This window comes from Lissotriton helveticus, chromosome 1_1 (assembly GCF_964261635.1).
Source record: "Lissotriton helveticus chromosome 1_1, aLisHel1.1, whole genome shotgun sequence".
NCBI lineage: Eukaryota > Metazoa > Chordata > Amphibia > Caudata > Salamandridae > Lissotriton > Lissotriton helveticus.
The window spans coordinates 1454729646-1454744420 of record NC_136057.1 but is presented as its reverse complement, the minus strand read 5'-3'; the positions used below and the strand labels follow the sequence as shown (position 1 = coordinate 1454744420).

General features: G+C 40.1%; 1 protein-coding gene across 2 annotated transcripts in view; it reads right to left on the bottom strand.

The window, feature by feature from the left end:
• KANSL2 (KAT8 regulatory NSL complex subunit 2) overlaps positions 1-1927 on the bottom strand; it is a 31410-nt gene extending 29483 nt beyond the window's left edge. The window contains exon 1 of one of the 2 annotated variants that reach the window (XM_078685926.1): positions 1798-1927. The gene's annotated coding sequence lies outside the window, so the exon portion shown is untranslated. Of the gene's footprint in view, positions 1-1693 lie in introns of both variants that reach the window. The other variant, XM_078685935.1, reaches the window with a different exon arrangement.
• Between the last annotated feature and the right edge of the window lie 12848 nt (positions 1928-14775).

The window sequence follows — 14775 nt, the reverse complement described above, 5'->3', positions numbered from 1 at the left end:
AATATGGCCCCTTTACACGCAGCACTTTGCGTGGAAGGGGCGTTCCATGGGTGTTGCTGTGGGTGTTCCACGCAACTCCCGTTGGAACCAGACATTTCCAGATTTACGATTCCTCGTAAATCTGGAAATGCATGTGAATACCACGCCTGTAGAGAGGCAACAAGGTGAAAGGTTATAATTTCTCGTTTTATTCTCTTTTAATGCGTGCTGCATTCTCCAGCACACATTGAAAGAGGAAAATGCCTGTAGTGATTTATTTTGGGCAGGAATAGGTACCTTCCTGCACAAAAACAATCTCCCCATGACGCAGGCATCCTTACACCATGGTGCCTGCACATGACTGCAGTTCATGCGCAAGGGGAAGCACAGAGATGCGACATCATTGTTGTAAATATATCACATCCCTGTGCTTTGAAAGTGACTCAGTGCGGCGCAGCCAAATGGCTTGCAGAATGCAACGAGTCACTTTCACTGTAAATCTGCAGCAAAATATGTAAGTATTTTACTATAGCGCTACAGCCAAATCCACCCAAAAATTGACGTTTTTAAATTTTAGACTTATACAAATAAAGCTTTGAGAAAGCCATAGGCCTGCGAGCCGCTAGACAGGGAGAAGAAACACGTGTTGCCTGACCGTGAATAATTTGGACATGAAATCATGGACACATAATAATAAATAGTAATACGTGCCCTATATGAATTGGGAATTGCTTGTATAATTAATGAACGTGCATTGGATCAAGCAACAGTACAACAATCCTTTGTGGCGCATGTATCACCCACATCTGAAATAATGTTTTTTGACTAGGTTCAAGGGCCTTTACCTAGATTACATGCATTACCACGTCATTATACTCTGGAATAATATACATTTTCTTCAGCTATCAAGTCAGTGACCATCTCTAGGAAAGTACCCAGTTACATTCTTATCTAGTGATTAAAAGAGCATAAAACGGATAGAAAATGGAGTACTTTGATAACGTTAAAAGTAAAATTGACGCTTCAAATTCTGTACACCTTGCCCGAGGGTCCGTAGGAGAATGTGTTATTGTTTATGGGGCAACTGGCAAAGACACGCACCGATAAACCTCTCAACGAGAGCCCACGTTCTACTTCGACCGTTCTTTTAACTCATTTAATGAGGGGCTCATTTACAAGCCTCTTGCGCCACTTATAAAATAAGAAAAAAGGTGAAGAATAGGCAGCTCCAGAGGTGGCAAAAAAAAGCTCTGGATATATTGAGAATATTAGACACGTTTAGGGAGCAATTATATTTGTATTCCTGTGAAGTTTTCTATTGCTGTACAAAATAGATCAAGATCGTGTTTTGAGAATATGCATTTGAACCAACAAAATGATGTTTTAAAAGTTTAATATATGTAGCGTTTATCCGGATGTTTTATTATCAAGCTTAGCTCCTTTACAGGGGGCGGGGTTTCAAATTACAGCCCCCGCTATCCTTACCGTACCGTCTATCCCCTCCCAATGTATAGTGTGGCCTCTCTCTTCTCGCTTTGTTCTCTAACCCAATTACTTGTTGGCCATACACTATGGTTTCTAAGACACGCATGAATTCGTCGCACTTTCTACTTTGGGTCTTTATCAGTTTATTTCGCCGCCTTAGTCACCTCGTGGTCAGGTACCATCACAGTTTACAACAAAAGGCCCTTAATAACGCCGTAGACTGTCTAACCTTACTCGCGGTGTTTTTTTCCGCCCTATCCTTTTCCCCTCTGGGCGCTAGTTCCCTCGTGGCCTTCTCCGCCCTTGGGCCTCTTCCCACAGCCGCCATCTTACCTCACCACTTGCAGATCGTCGACACTGTGTGAACGTAACAGACGCAGCAGCAACGGTCGACTGCTTACTAGGTTCCTCGGCCCTTCAGTATAGGAACCGCCCAGCTTTGCGCTAATTGGCTGCAGAAGAAAATATTGAGCTTCAATTGGTGAGTTTGTCTTTGGTGGTAGCTGTCTGTCACTCTCTTTCTCGATTTTAATTCGCTTCAAGACTAAAAGAAACGCCTTAGAGGCATGACGAAAATAACAACTATGAAAAAAAAAACATAATTTAAAGGCAGAGGTATTGGAAAAGTAAACGGAATTCTCTTGGAAAACACAATTTGAGGTTATAACGTGGCGACAGAAACCAGGCGGGGCCAGGAAGATCTGTTCAATGACTGATAGCCTGCCTGCGCGTTCTGTTTCTAAAACAAGCATTTGCAATGCAATAGGTCTCGCATTAGGAAAGTTTGAGCTATTGGTATTGTAAATGACACATTTTGTATTTATGTGTTGGTTTTGAAAATAGCTAAATTAATAGCTTTAACTTTTGCAAATGTGACACCTATAGCATTGTAATGCAATATGTGTTGTATTTACGTGACTTAGATGTATTGATATTACAAATAACAATGGCTTTTATTTTTTTAAAATATTTAATACTTAAATAAAAGTTATTGTAATTTATAATGGCAATAGCTTAAACTTTTGTAAATAACTTTTGTGAAGATTATGAACAGTGTATTCCAAGAACAGAAGTGAAATAATAACATCTTTTTGTGACATTTGTATTAAAGCTTAAAACATTGAGAGAACATATTTGAACCAGTTGTTGTTGAATGGTTGCACAGATTGATGCTGTGGTGGCGCTGAGTGATGTTGCAGTGGCGACGAGTAATGCTGGGGTACCGCATAGTGATGTTGTCGTGCCCCCGAGTGATGCTGTGGTGGTGCTGAGTGATGCTGTGGTGATGCAATAGATAGCGTTCGTGTGATAGATAGATAGAGGGAGGGCGATAGTTAGATAGAGGGAGGGTGATAGATAAATAGAGGGAGGGCAATAGAGGGAGGGCGATAGATAGAGGGAGGGTGATAGATAGAGGGAGGGAGGGCAATAGATAGAAGGAGTGCGATAGATAGATAGAGTGAGGGCGATAGATAGAGGGAGGGCGATAGATAGAGGGAGGGCGATAGATAGATAGAGGGAGGGCGATATATAGAGTGAGGGAGAGCAATAGATAAATAGAGTGAGGGAGGGCGATAGATAGATAGATATATAGATAGATAGATAGATAGATAGAGTGAGGGCGATAGATAGAGTGAGGGCGATAGATAGAGTGAGAGCGATGGAGTGATTGAGGGCAATAGAGTGAGTGAGGGCGATAGAGTGAGTGAGGGCGGTAGAGTGAGGCCGGTAGAGTGAGGGCAGTAGAGTGAGGGCAGTAGAGTGAGGGCGGTAGAGTGAGGGCGGTAGAGTGAGAGCGGTGAAGTGAGAGCGGTAGAGTGAGGGCGTTAGAGTGAGGGCGATAGAGTGAGGGCGATAGAGTGAGGGCGGTAGAGTGAGGGCGGTAGAGTGAGGGCGGTAGAGTGAGGGCGGTAGAATGGTTGAGTGAGGGCGGTAGAGTGAGGGCGGTAGAGTGGTAGAGTGAGGGCGGTAGAGTGGTAGAGTGATGGCAGTAGAGTGAGGGTGGTAGAGTGAGGGTGGTAGAGTGGAAGAGTGAGGACGGTAGAGTGAGGGCGGTAGAGTGATAGAGTGAGGGCGGTAGAGTGGTAGAGTGAGGGCGGTAGGCTGAGGGCGGTAGAGTGGTAGAGTGAGGGCGGTAGAGTGAGGGCGGGAGCTAAAAAACTGTTTGTTGTTAACTAGATGTTGAGGTTAGGCAATGAAAAAAGCACAAGCATATGAGCCACAGACTACTTCAATTCTGCAACTATAGTGAGAGATTTCTGGAAGGATGAACACTGTGCTAAGTTAGATGTCATAAAACAATACACAGATCTAAAAAAATCTTACAAATTTGAATTGCTAAAAAAAATACTACATAGTATCATCACTTTTTTTTATTAACAGCATGTTTAAGGAAGGCGATGCCATGAAAGGAGAAAACCAAGTGTTGGTAAAACAATATAAAGCCATAGTGCTTAAAGCACCTTTGATAGTGTAGGAATTGGTCAGCAAAAGCCTCTTCGGCTTAGAAAAAGGACCCGAAACCAGAAGTTGTACAGACGGGAGGCGGAGAGGGGCGAGTTAACACTGCAGCAAAATAATGTCAACTTTTTCATGAAAATGCCTCACAGAAAGGAGCATGTCAATATTTTCCTACATTAGCATCACTATCGTCACGGAACTGTACACTTAGAAAAGGGTACTGAGAAGGCTGCAAAATGGTTAAATTAGCCAAAAACGTGTAGCTTGACAAGTCTAAAGCGTCTTTGTCGCTGCTCCTGAAATGTCACATTAAAGTAGGACACAAACGCGTACATAAAGAACCACGTCATTAACAGGAGTGAGCATGTGACAGGTGTTATATAGCTTCTGCGACCCCTGTAAACAATTATGAATACGTCATCACAGCTCACTCTGCTGCCCTTTGAAGAAGGAGAGTCTGAGACGAACAGCGAGGGCCTGCAGGTGGCGCTAGGTTTGCTGAAGCCGGCTAAGCTTTTTAATTAGCTTTGGAATGTGACAGTACTACACACAAGCCTGCCCCAGAGAGTTAAATGCACTGTAATTGTTCACTATCCTTTAATATGAGTCTCCGTTTAATGTATATGTAGACAAGCTCTGTGAGGGTTTGGCTGAGGCCCTCATTAGGACTGACCCGAGGGGGTTGCAATACTTATCTCAGCTAAAAAAATCCCTGATTGCAGGGTATGGAAATTATCAGATGCAATATATAGCACCCAGGGCTCAGCAACAGAAGTTGTAACAATCTTGAAATGACGGATGGAAAGGAAAAAAAAGCGATGTCAACAAACATGGGAAAACACGGCCGCGCGGCCGTGAAAGTGATCGATGGTGACACGGCCCCGAGGCCGTGAGAAGTGCTCAGTGGTGGGGGAGGGGGAGGAGCATTTTTGAGAGGCGCCATGAGGAAAGGAAAGGCAGGAAAAACAGATAGGCGGGAAAAGCAAATGGCCGCACGTACACGCACACGTGCACTCATGCTTGTAGCCAGCAAGCAAAGGCTGGGTAGCACTTTTGAGATCCCCTTTACAATAAGTCGAGCAACAACAACAGGGCAAGAGCTGTTCTAGGCTCGACCTAAAAATGACAATATATGATAACAAGCATTGGCAAAAATAATAAGTCTGGCCTCTGGGTGAGCTATTAGTTTATTTTATTTTAGCTGGGTTATACAGCACTGTGGTTGTACAGTATGTTTAAAGTCTTATTCTAAATTGCTGTGAAGCAGGCATTATTATTTTGTTATTTACTAATGCGTGACGGATGGTATCGGCTTTGAATTAAAATGCGAAATGGAAGGGAAGTAGCAACACAAACAACAGCTGTCTTAAAACGTATTATGATATAGTGAACACCACTTTTTATGGGGGGATTGATGGTTCATAATATAGAGAATGGGTTGGGTAGTGCTAGGTAATAGGTGAGGTGGGTAATTGGTAATACGATAGTAAATACTCATCATGTTTAGTGGAAAAAAACTGTTTAATTTTAATTTATAAAATAACTTAAATGTTTGGAAGTGGTGCAAATTAATTACCGTGCATATGTAAAAAAGAGGAAGGAAATTTCCCCGAAACATTGCACGTGAAGAGAGATGGGAAGCACATTTTGTTATCTCAAAGGAAACACAATGTGACAGAGTGTGTGTATAACAGGCAAGCAGTTCCTCGAATGTGATAACGTGTGCTTGAGCTAAAAATGAATGCTATTTGCTTTTAAAAGCACAGCAAAATAGTGTGCTTGAAGCTCGATTTTTGGCACAGTAAAGTTGAAAATAAAACCAGGCCATACATTCTAACACAGAACCTGGAATGCCAATGAACATTCCTGTGCCTCATGGGCCTAACTAGATCACCACAACATCTTCCCACTAATACATAATACTTTGAGAGTAACCTATAAGCATTTAATAGCTACAAACCATAACACATCATACATAATAATTACAATTACAAATAGATCTACATCTAGGCTATAACCCTGTCTGATGAGAATTGGTAGACATAAACATATATAACTCAACCCTTCTAATGGTTCTCCAAAACGAACATACATTTGTTTCCATTAATATATGATACCAACATTTCGAAAATCTATATTCTGAGTAAGTGGGGTACCTCATAGGTTTCCTTATCACCCTCTCTAGCAGTATGTTGTTGTTCTTCGCCTTCCTTAGCTGTCCTTTGTTTAGATGACATTGCACTTCCTCACTCCCTTTGGAAATGGTTAATAGTACTGTCTGGACAAGAATACTCACGCGCAACTTTCACCACTTGGCTTATATTCCACCATTTGTGCCCATTCACACTCCGACAGCATTTCCTGTGACTACCTTTGCCTTAGCGGGATCCCTAAACTTAGATATCCCTTTGTATACATGAATTGGCTCCTTGTCACAAATTCAGTCCTCAACTTGTATTCTGCCCCTTGTTTTTGTCTCACTGGCAAATTTCTTTTTATAAAAATACTTTTATATTTTCATTTGTGATATTTCTACCTTTGAACGAATTTCATAATCTGTGAGACGTTCATGCTCCAACCTATCCCTCTACCCTTTCAACCATGATGGAACCATATTAAGAGACGGTAAGTGTCCCCTCATGATTTCAAAAGGTGTCCTGTTCGTTACCCCATTGAAAATGGTACAGTGAGAAATCAAAATGCTATCCACAGCCTTGCATACATTGGTCCAGCTTCTGAGAAACCACTGCACACACTCCACTAACATTCAGTTCTTTTTCTCTTCTAAACCATTAGCCTTAGGGTGATATATTGTCAAACGTTTGTGAGACACATAACATGCCATCAAAAACTCTCCTTTTTCACTGTATGTAAATTGCACTACACAGTCAGACACAAATTGATTTGGAAAAACTTTTCTAATAAAGTTTTGTGTAAAAGCAATGTCACTGCTTTGGTGTTGGGATCTGGCACACATTCAGCCTCTCACCATTTGCTGTAATAGTCCTAATTTGTTGGCCTTTCGGAAAGGGCTTAAAACCTGGCTCTTTTCCTCTTAGTTTCGGCCCCTTTTAGGTTTCTCTTATTTCTGTCTCTTATTTTCCCTGTTGTGTTATGAGATTAGTGCGCAATCTAAAGCGTCGGGACACTCTTCTGAGTAGCCGTACGCTATACAAAACCCCTGCATAACATAACATAACATAATAGTCGACAACCACTAAAGCATACTTTGCATTTCAAGGAAGAACCCTGAATGGCCCAATTGAATCTATAGCCAGCTTTGACCCTGGAACTTCTTAAAAGCTCAACCGGATGCAATGGTGGAGTACATGTCTTTAAAGACTTGTCACTAGTAGCACATGTTACACACTCACAGACTGCCTGTACAATCTCGGCATCTATATTGGGCCACCAGTAAACTGATCTTATCTTTATTTAAGTCACTCTCTGTCCCAAATTACCATAATGGTCAGCACAAATTATTCTGCTGCGTAAACGCCTAGGTGGTGCAAACTTGTTCCCTCTCATGACCATGTTGCCTTTCTCCAACGTCAGTTCATCTGCCACTTTAAAATATGGCTGTAAAATTGGATGTAACAACCTCTACTTAGGCCAACCCTCTGTCACATATTTCTGCACTAACCTGAGATCCTCATCCTCCTTCAAGCACTCAAACCATTCAATTTTCTTAAATCCACCTTTACAACATACATCAATAGCAGCAGTGAGACGTTCCTCAATCGTTCTCATCATTCTGTAATAAAGGTGACATATCACTCACCTGCAGTGCTCTAGACAGATAGTCTGCCCTCACATTTCTTCTACCTGGAATATTTTATACGTCAAAATGGTATTGAAGCAATTTAGAATTTAATCTGGCTATTCTTGGAGTTTGATCCTTGATAACACTGCCACTGAGAATGTTCACTAATGGTTTGTGATTTGTCATCAAGGTGAATTTTCATCTCCATACAAAACTCTTGAAATATTCAACCGCTCAACAACATGCCAGTAACTCCTCCTCAATGACAGAAAACATATTTTCATTATCTCACAACGCTCTTGAGCAAAACCAGTAGTCCTTTTAATTGCACCTTTGACAGAGTTGGACCTAACCTACTTTTACTGGCATCCACAGTGATCAAACATTGACAATTTGGATGAAAAAGTGCAAAAACCTTGCTGAACGGATTTCTTGTTTTAATGATTCAAACTCTGTTTTGTAAGACTCATTCAATCAAAAACTCTATACTTCTTGAGTAGCAATCTTAAATTCTCGTTTTTTTCCTGAAAATTCCTAATGGTTTTTGAGTAAAAGTCACACACCACTAGGAACAAAGAAGTATTTTCTTTGGGCTCAGAAAGTGGTGCCTGTCTGATTGCATCAACCAACCCTGGGCGTGGTTCAGCACCTTCCTCAGAAATAATGTGCTTCAGATATTCCATGCTAGGCCTAGCAAAATCACATTTATTGACATTTGCCACTAAACTTTCCCTGTCAAGTCTTTCTAGTACAGTCTGTAACACTCTATCATGCTCAATGAGGTCTTTTGCTGCAATCAAAATATAATCTTGGAACGTTACAACGCCATTCACGCCCCCTGCAAGCCTGACTCCATGATGCATTGAAATGCGGATACAGCCAAAGCCGACCAGAAAGGCATCCTCCTAAACTGAACAGTTCCAATTGGTAAAATTAAGGCTGTTAAATGTCTGCTTGCTTGGTCTAACTCGACTTGATGATAGGCTGAAGCCAAGTCAATCTTGTTGAACACCATTGACCCAGAAAACTTGTAACAATTTCATCAATGCATGGCAATGGATGTGAGTTTACCCATATAACTTTGTTTAAACATCTCAAATCAACACAAATACATAGGACCCCATCCTTCTTCTTAGTGATCACTAAGGGTGACAGCTATAACGAGGACCCTACAGGTTCAATCACACCTTCCATGGTTATTTACCTCAACATTTCTGCCAATTCCTCCCTAATACTAAAAGGGACATTCCTCATTTTATGTTTTACGGGTACTACTCCATCCTTCACTTGAATCTTGTGTTTAAATCCTTTAATCTTTCTCCATCCACACACATTCTTCTAGGCTCATACTTTATCTTTCATCATTCACCAGTGACACGTATACTTTCCTTCCAGATGTCAATGTGTTCCCAAACAAACCTTGGTGGTACCAACCCAGTATGTTCAACCCCTTTATAGCCACATAAACCTTGCCAAAAATATCTCTGCCTTTAAACTGTAAGGAAGTCTCAAAATAACCCACAAGGTCAATTTGTTTTCCTTCAAATGAGACTGGACTCATATCCGGTGGCATTAGCTCCTTTGACCCCACTTGTTAAAGAGCAGGTCTTCTGTAATGATTGTCATCTTAGCACCTGAATTCACAAATAAACTTAATTTTTACCATCAACAACAACCTCAGCATATGGATCCACACACTCTGACTCATCCCCTTCATGAACCATCAACATCTTTTCTTTGGTACTGTTGATCCAGCTGTGTACCAACAACAGATACTCCAATACCATATACTCACCTGGGCCCATAAACACACACAATTGAGTAAACCGCTGGAGTCAAAGTTTGATACATTGCTTTCACAGTTTTCAAGATTAGTTATTCAATACTCGTGACTAATCTATCAGTGATCAAAAAGTTCTTTCCTCTGGTCGATGGACCATTAGTTGAACTAGTTGATGGTGAAAATGACATAAGTTAACTTGATCTTTACCTAAGGTAAATAACCACAGACTTGGGAAAGTTTTAAATCTTTATCTAAATTTCAAAACGCATGTTAACCATCTCAAATACACATTGCATTCACCGTCATTCGTAGGAGAGAAAATTAATTTAAATCATCAAACATATACTTTGGATTCATGCAATGATCAGTGCTCAGAAAAGGAGAGGACAGAGAGAAAAGAACATCTGCAAATAGCACTAAATTATAGTTATCAAGAATAGTGTGAAGACCAATGCCCTGGCCAAAGGCGACAAAGACTTCAGGACATGAATCAGGACAGGATAGATGGCCTCTCTAGAATACTGACGACTGCGTCGCACCCCTCTCTGACACTCTCTTCCTCCTCAAGATTCTTCCGTGATCTTCTGTCTAATCCTAATTAATTTAGGATAGTAGGCTCTGCATTTGAGTCTTCATCAGCATCTCACAGCATCTCTCCCAGCATCAGCATCTCTCGCTACTCTGACAGCACCACGTCTCACAGCATCTCAGCATCGACGTCTCTCCAACTCTAACTCTAACTAATTAAAAGCTATCTCAATTATACCTTTCGTTCTGCATGTACTAAATCTGATTGGTCAGGAAAGGGGGGGAAGATCATCACACCATGCTTATATGTCATTCAGTTCAATAATTCCATTGTTCACAAATCCATCCCCTTAATTTTTATTCACAACTTTTATTTCCCACCCGAGTTCATGTTTCATTTGCAACATTTGTTCAAACTCTAACATGCAGGTCCATTCAGTTGAACTTTTCGCCCTTCGTTCTCAGGTACGGGCATTCTGCGACCTTGTCCTCTTTCCAACCTTTTGTTTCATCATCCCGGATTAGCTTTCAGTGCCCGTGCGCGAATATCACATGGCTTAGCCCACTCCAGCCATACATGAGAGGCCCAAATACGCACTAGTGCTAAAGTCAGAAAGACAGATGTTACTTTAAAAAATAAATGGTTTCACTGTATACCAGCCATCTCTACTCTATCCCAGTTTACTTATTAGACTAATCCCCACGTTAGCATTAGTAAAAATCACTCGATTTAGTTTCAAACAAGCAGATGCCAAACATGCGAGTCTTCAAGACTCCATATTAGTACCTTCTGCTCATGCGCAAGAATTTCCCTACAAGCGACAGCTCGTCACACTACGTAGATGCAGTCGACGCATGCGCAATAAAGATTTCCCTGTTTAAAGCAGTTTTAGTTCTTCCTTTATACGATTACCAATAGTAAACACATAAGAAAGCTTCACTAACCCCTGTGTTGGTGTGGTGCGCATTCATTTTACACAAAACTGTTTTTAATACTTGTTACTGAGTTAAAGGAGTGTATTGCTTCCGAGCAAGTCTCTTTTCTACGAGTCCTTGCTCCATCACTGCCACATAAATCATGCCACTCCTTATCACTCTCATTCTGTGCTACTATGCCTGCGCTGTTCTTTTTTACTTTGACATACCTTGGCAAAGTGTCCTATATTGCCACAAATGAGACAAGTGCACTTTTTGCCAACACTGCCGTCCTGTAGGTGTATGATTGGAGAATCTACACTGAAAACATATATTATTTTGTTTAATAAATGGGTTTGTTTTTCATCTCTGTCTTGTATCCTTTTTGTTTTTTCTTAAAAGGCCGCTGTTTCCATGCATCATTTGCTCTAGTGCTTTTGTCTGCTACAAGGCTTACTCGAAGATTTTCCTTTCTAACAAGTTCCGAGAATGCCTTATGGGAAATCTCAATACTTTTGACAATGTCAATGGTCTCCATGAATGATGGATTATTTTGGGTGAGTAGTTTTTCTTGAACCTTCTTGTCTCAACACCTAACTACAATCTGATCTCTAAGTAATTGAGATTTTAATTCTCCAAACTCACAATCCACTTTCAGAATGCATTAAGCAGCCACATTCATGTCTATTGACTCCTCCAGCTGCTGCTCCCAGGTGAAAAACTTGTGCCTGGTTACAATCAAGCTTGGCTGTACGTCAAATTGCTTTTCTAGATTACGCACAGTATTCATCTTACTCGTTTTCATCCACTGAACCATCACACTCATCTGGAGGCAAAAGTTCATAAATAACTTGCCTCTCAAATCCCAAATTATGCTCCAACAAAAACGGGTTCCTTTCTGGGCAATACCTGTTTCCCCCAATAGCTCCTAAATATTTAGTAACAACATGTACCAGGTTTTCCATCTAATGGGTGGAGCACTGCGCTTCTGAAAAAACAGCAGTGGTGTATTGACCCCCTCCATGGCTGCAATCACGTTTTTAAATAATGGGCAGATGTAACAATTAAAAAATATATATCTCTAGTAACTCAGTGTTGGTACCTGCAAACACCAATGAAACAATTTCCGCATAGGAATACACCATAACCCAAAATAAAACAGTATTATGAATAATGCATTTCACAATAGTATAAGCATGTTAAAACGTGCGCATCAAGGTAAACAAACGAGTACACCTGGGGTAATGGAAGTGTGTGCATCAGTGAAAAGTACACGTGTTTTTACACAATAGCACAGACTTGTTAAAGTGTGCACGTCACTGTAGGCAAAAGAGTGCACATGCAGTGATAAAAGTGTGCATGTCACTGCAAAAAATAAATGTATTCTTTGATACTATAGGTATTTGTCCTTTATTCTTAACTGATGTTCTTTTCCTTTTCCTAGTACTAAAAAATGCAATTATGTTTAAATTGTTTTAAACAGAACAAATGGCAGTGAGAGAACTAATTACTACCGCACTTACTCCATATTCGCTGTAAGTATCAACATATGAAATTAAAACACAAATCATGCCCACCTCTGTAGGTCCACTGCCACAAGACCTAAAAACTATTAGAACAACAAGCAAAGAGAAGCACACATTAAACAGCATATAATATGCAATCAAATGATGACAATCTTTTTTTTGGAAACTTGAGTGTGTAGAAATCTTCTTTATTCTTGTATCTTGATACACACAGCCAACGCGTTTCAACCACAAAGAGCTTCCTCAGGGCTGTTAAAATGACACTAAAACATCTTATACAGATTCCATCACATGTTCAATCAGTATACAACCCAAAACCACAATTCACATGAAATAAGCACCTCACACCTTTATAGTGAAGTTATCCTGTTTATGCCCTTGACCCAATAACAAATCATGGCATGTCATCCTTCATGTCTTCAACATACCAATTAACGTGACTTGCCATGAAAACACCCACACTCCAAACAAAATAATAAAAAAAGCCGAAACAGAAAGAAAGAGACCAAAACCATACACATGAAAATGAGCTCAAAGTTCAAGAGCTTCAAGTCATTAGAGCTCACACCCAACAACTAGAGTTATTAACTCAGTGTTGTTTATTCTGCAAAAATAGCATTTCACGACCAACTCAAGTGGGGGAAGCGGAGAATCAGAGAAAGCCATCCAAGATGCATTGAAGACACACAGCGTTTCAAACTACACCCGTGCACGTGCTAATCATTATTAAAAAAAGGTGATATAATAAATGTACTCCATTACCTAAATAAACAATACTTTGTTGCAAACTCCTATGAACGGGTAATCCGTCTTCATGTATTCAATAGTCTAAATGGTTCTAGAGCAAAAGCCAAATTATGGTCAACATACATTCAAATGTCGGCCAATAAATATCACGCTATTTTTTTGCTGCCCATGTGATCCAATATTTGGACACATTTAGTATAAACCAACACCAATAAAAAAATATAATTTTTACTGATAAAAAATACCTTAGCATTTCATCTCTATTGGAGAGTAAACCAATATTTGCGGGAAGTTTTAAAACCACAAATAAATTGTCAATATGCCGAATGTCTATTCTTCTCCAAAGTCACTAGGGACGTTCATCAATGTATTCTAAAAACACAAATGGCCAAACGAAAAAATAATAAATAACTGTTGCATGCTCCAAAGGAAGTCTCTAGCAACATCACAAAATATAGTGTGCATCCCAGCATATAGCATCCACAACGTTCTTAATCAATGCCATATATCATCAATGGTGCTGCCTTTATACGAGGCATACCCTGAAACCACGAACTTTAGATTAGATTGATGAACGTCCTGAGAGACTTTGGAGAAGAATAGACATTCGGCATATTGACAATTTATTTGTGGTTTTAAAATTCCTCGCCAAATGCTGTTTAATGTGTGCCTCTCTTTGCTGGTTGATCTGATGTTTAAATTGTGCGTATAACTGAATACTACCCACCAATTTCCCTTTACTGAAAAATGCACATCAGCCAGCTGTGAACTTATATTACTGAATTGAGACAGGCTTGTTTTTTCTTCTCTGCCTTTTTAGTAAATATTTTGATCAAATTCCAGCAGAGTGCACATCACTGACACACATACCCATCGTGGCACCTGTAATGCGCCGCTTCTACTCCACAATACCAGAAAAGAGTGCGCATCACTGAAAGACATGCTGATTCGCTACTTCAGCTTGCGTGCGCATGCTTCTGAACGCTCCTCCTCTTCTCTCTGGACACGCCGAAGCAAACAAATGCCTCACACCCCGCTGCTTGATGGTTTAAATGGTGGATTGCGCATGCACCCTCCAACCATAAGTCCCTTCACACGTAATCTTCCACACGTTGAAACCAGCATTGAAAATGCAATAGGTCTCGCCCTCGGTTAAGTTAAAGCAATTCTGTTTGTAATTAGGTGGCTTTTTAGCTTTGCTTTTATTAGTGTTTTTCAAACGTTCATGTACATGACATGCATATGTATGCATATATGTATATGTATACAGCTTCACTGTCAAATAAATGACCGGACCAGCACTCGCGTTAGGTTAAATCTATTATAGATGTATTGTGCAAAAATAAACAACAATATGTATATGTATGCATGCATTTATATCTGTATTTAAATAAATATATATATACACACATACATATATATATATATAAATATATGCATATGCATATATATATACATATATATATATATTTTTTACTTTTTTTTGTTTTTACTTTATTTTTTTTTATTTTTTTCGGAGGGGGCGGGGGGTCTGCCAATAAACCTTCTTCACAAATACAACCTTGGAGTGCTGTCTGTTTCGTTTGAAC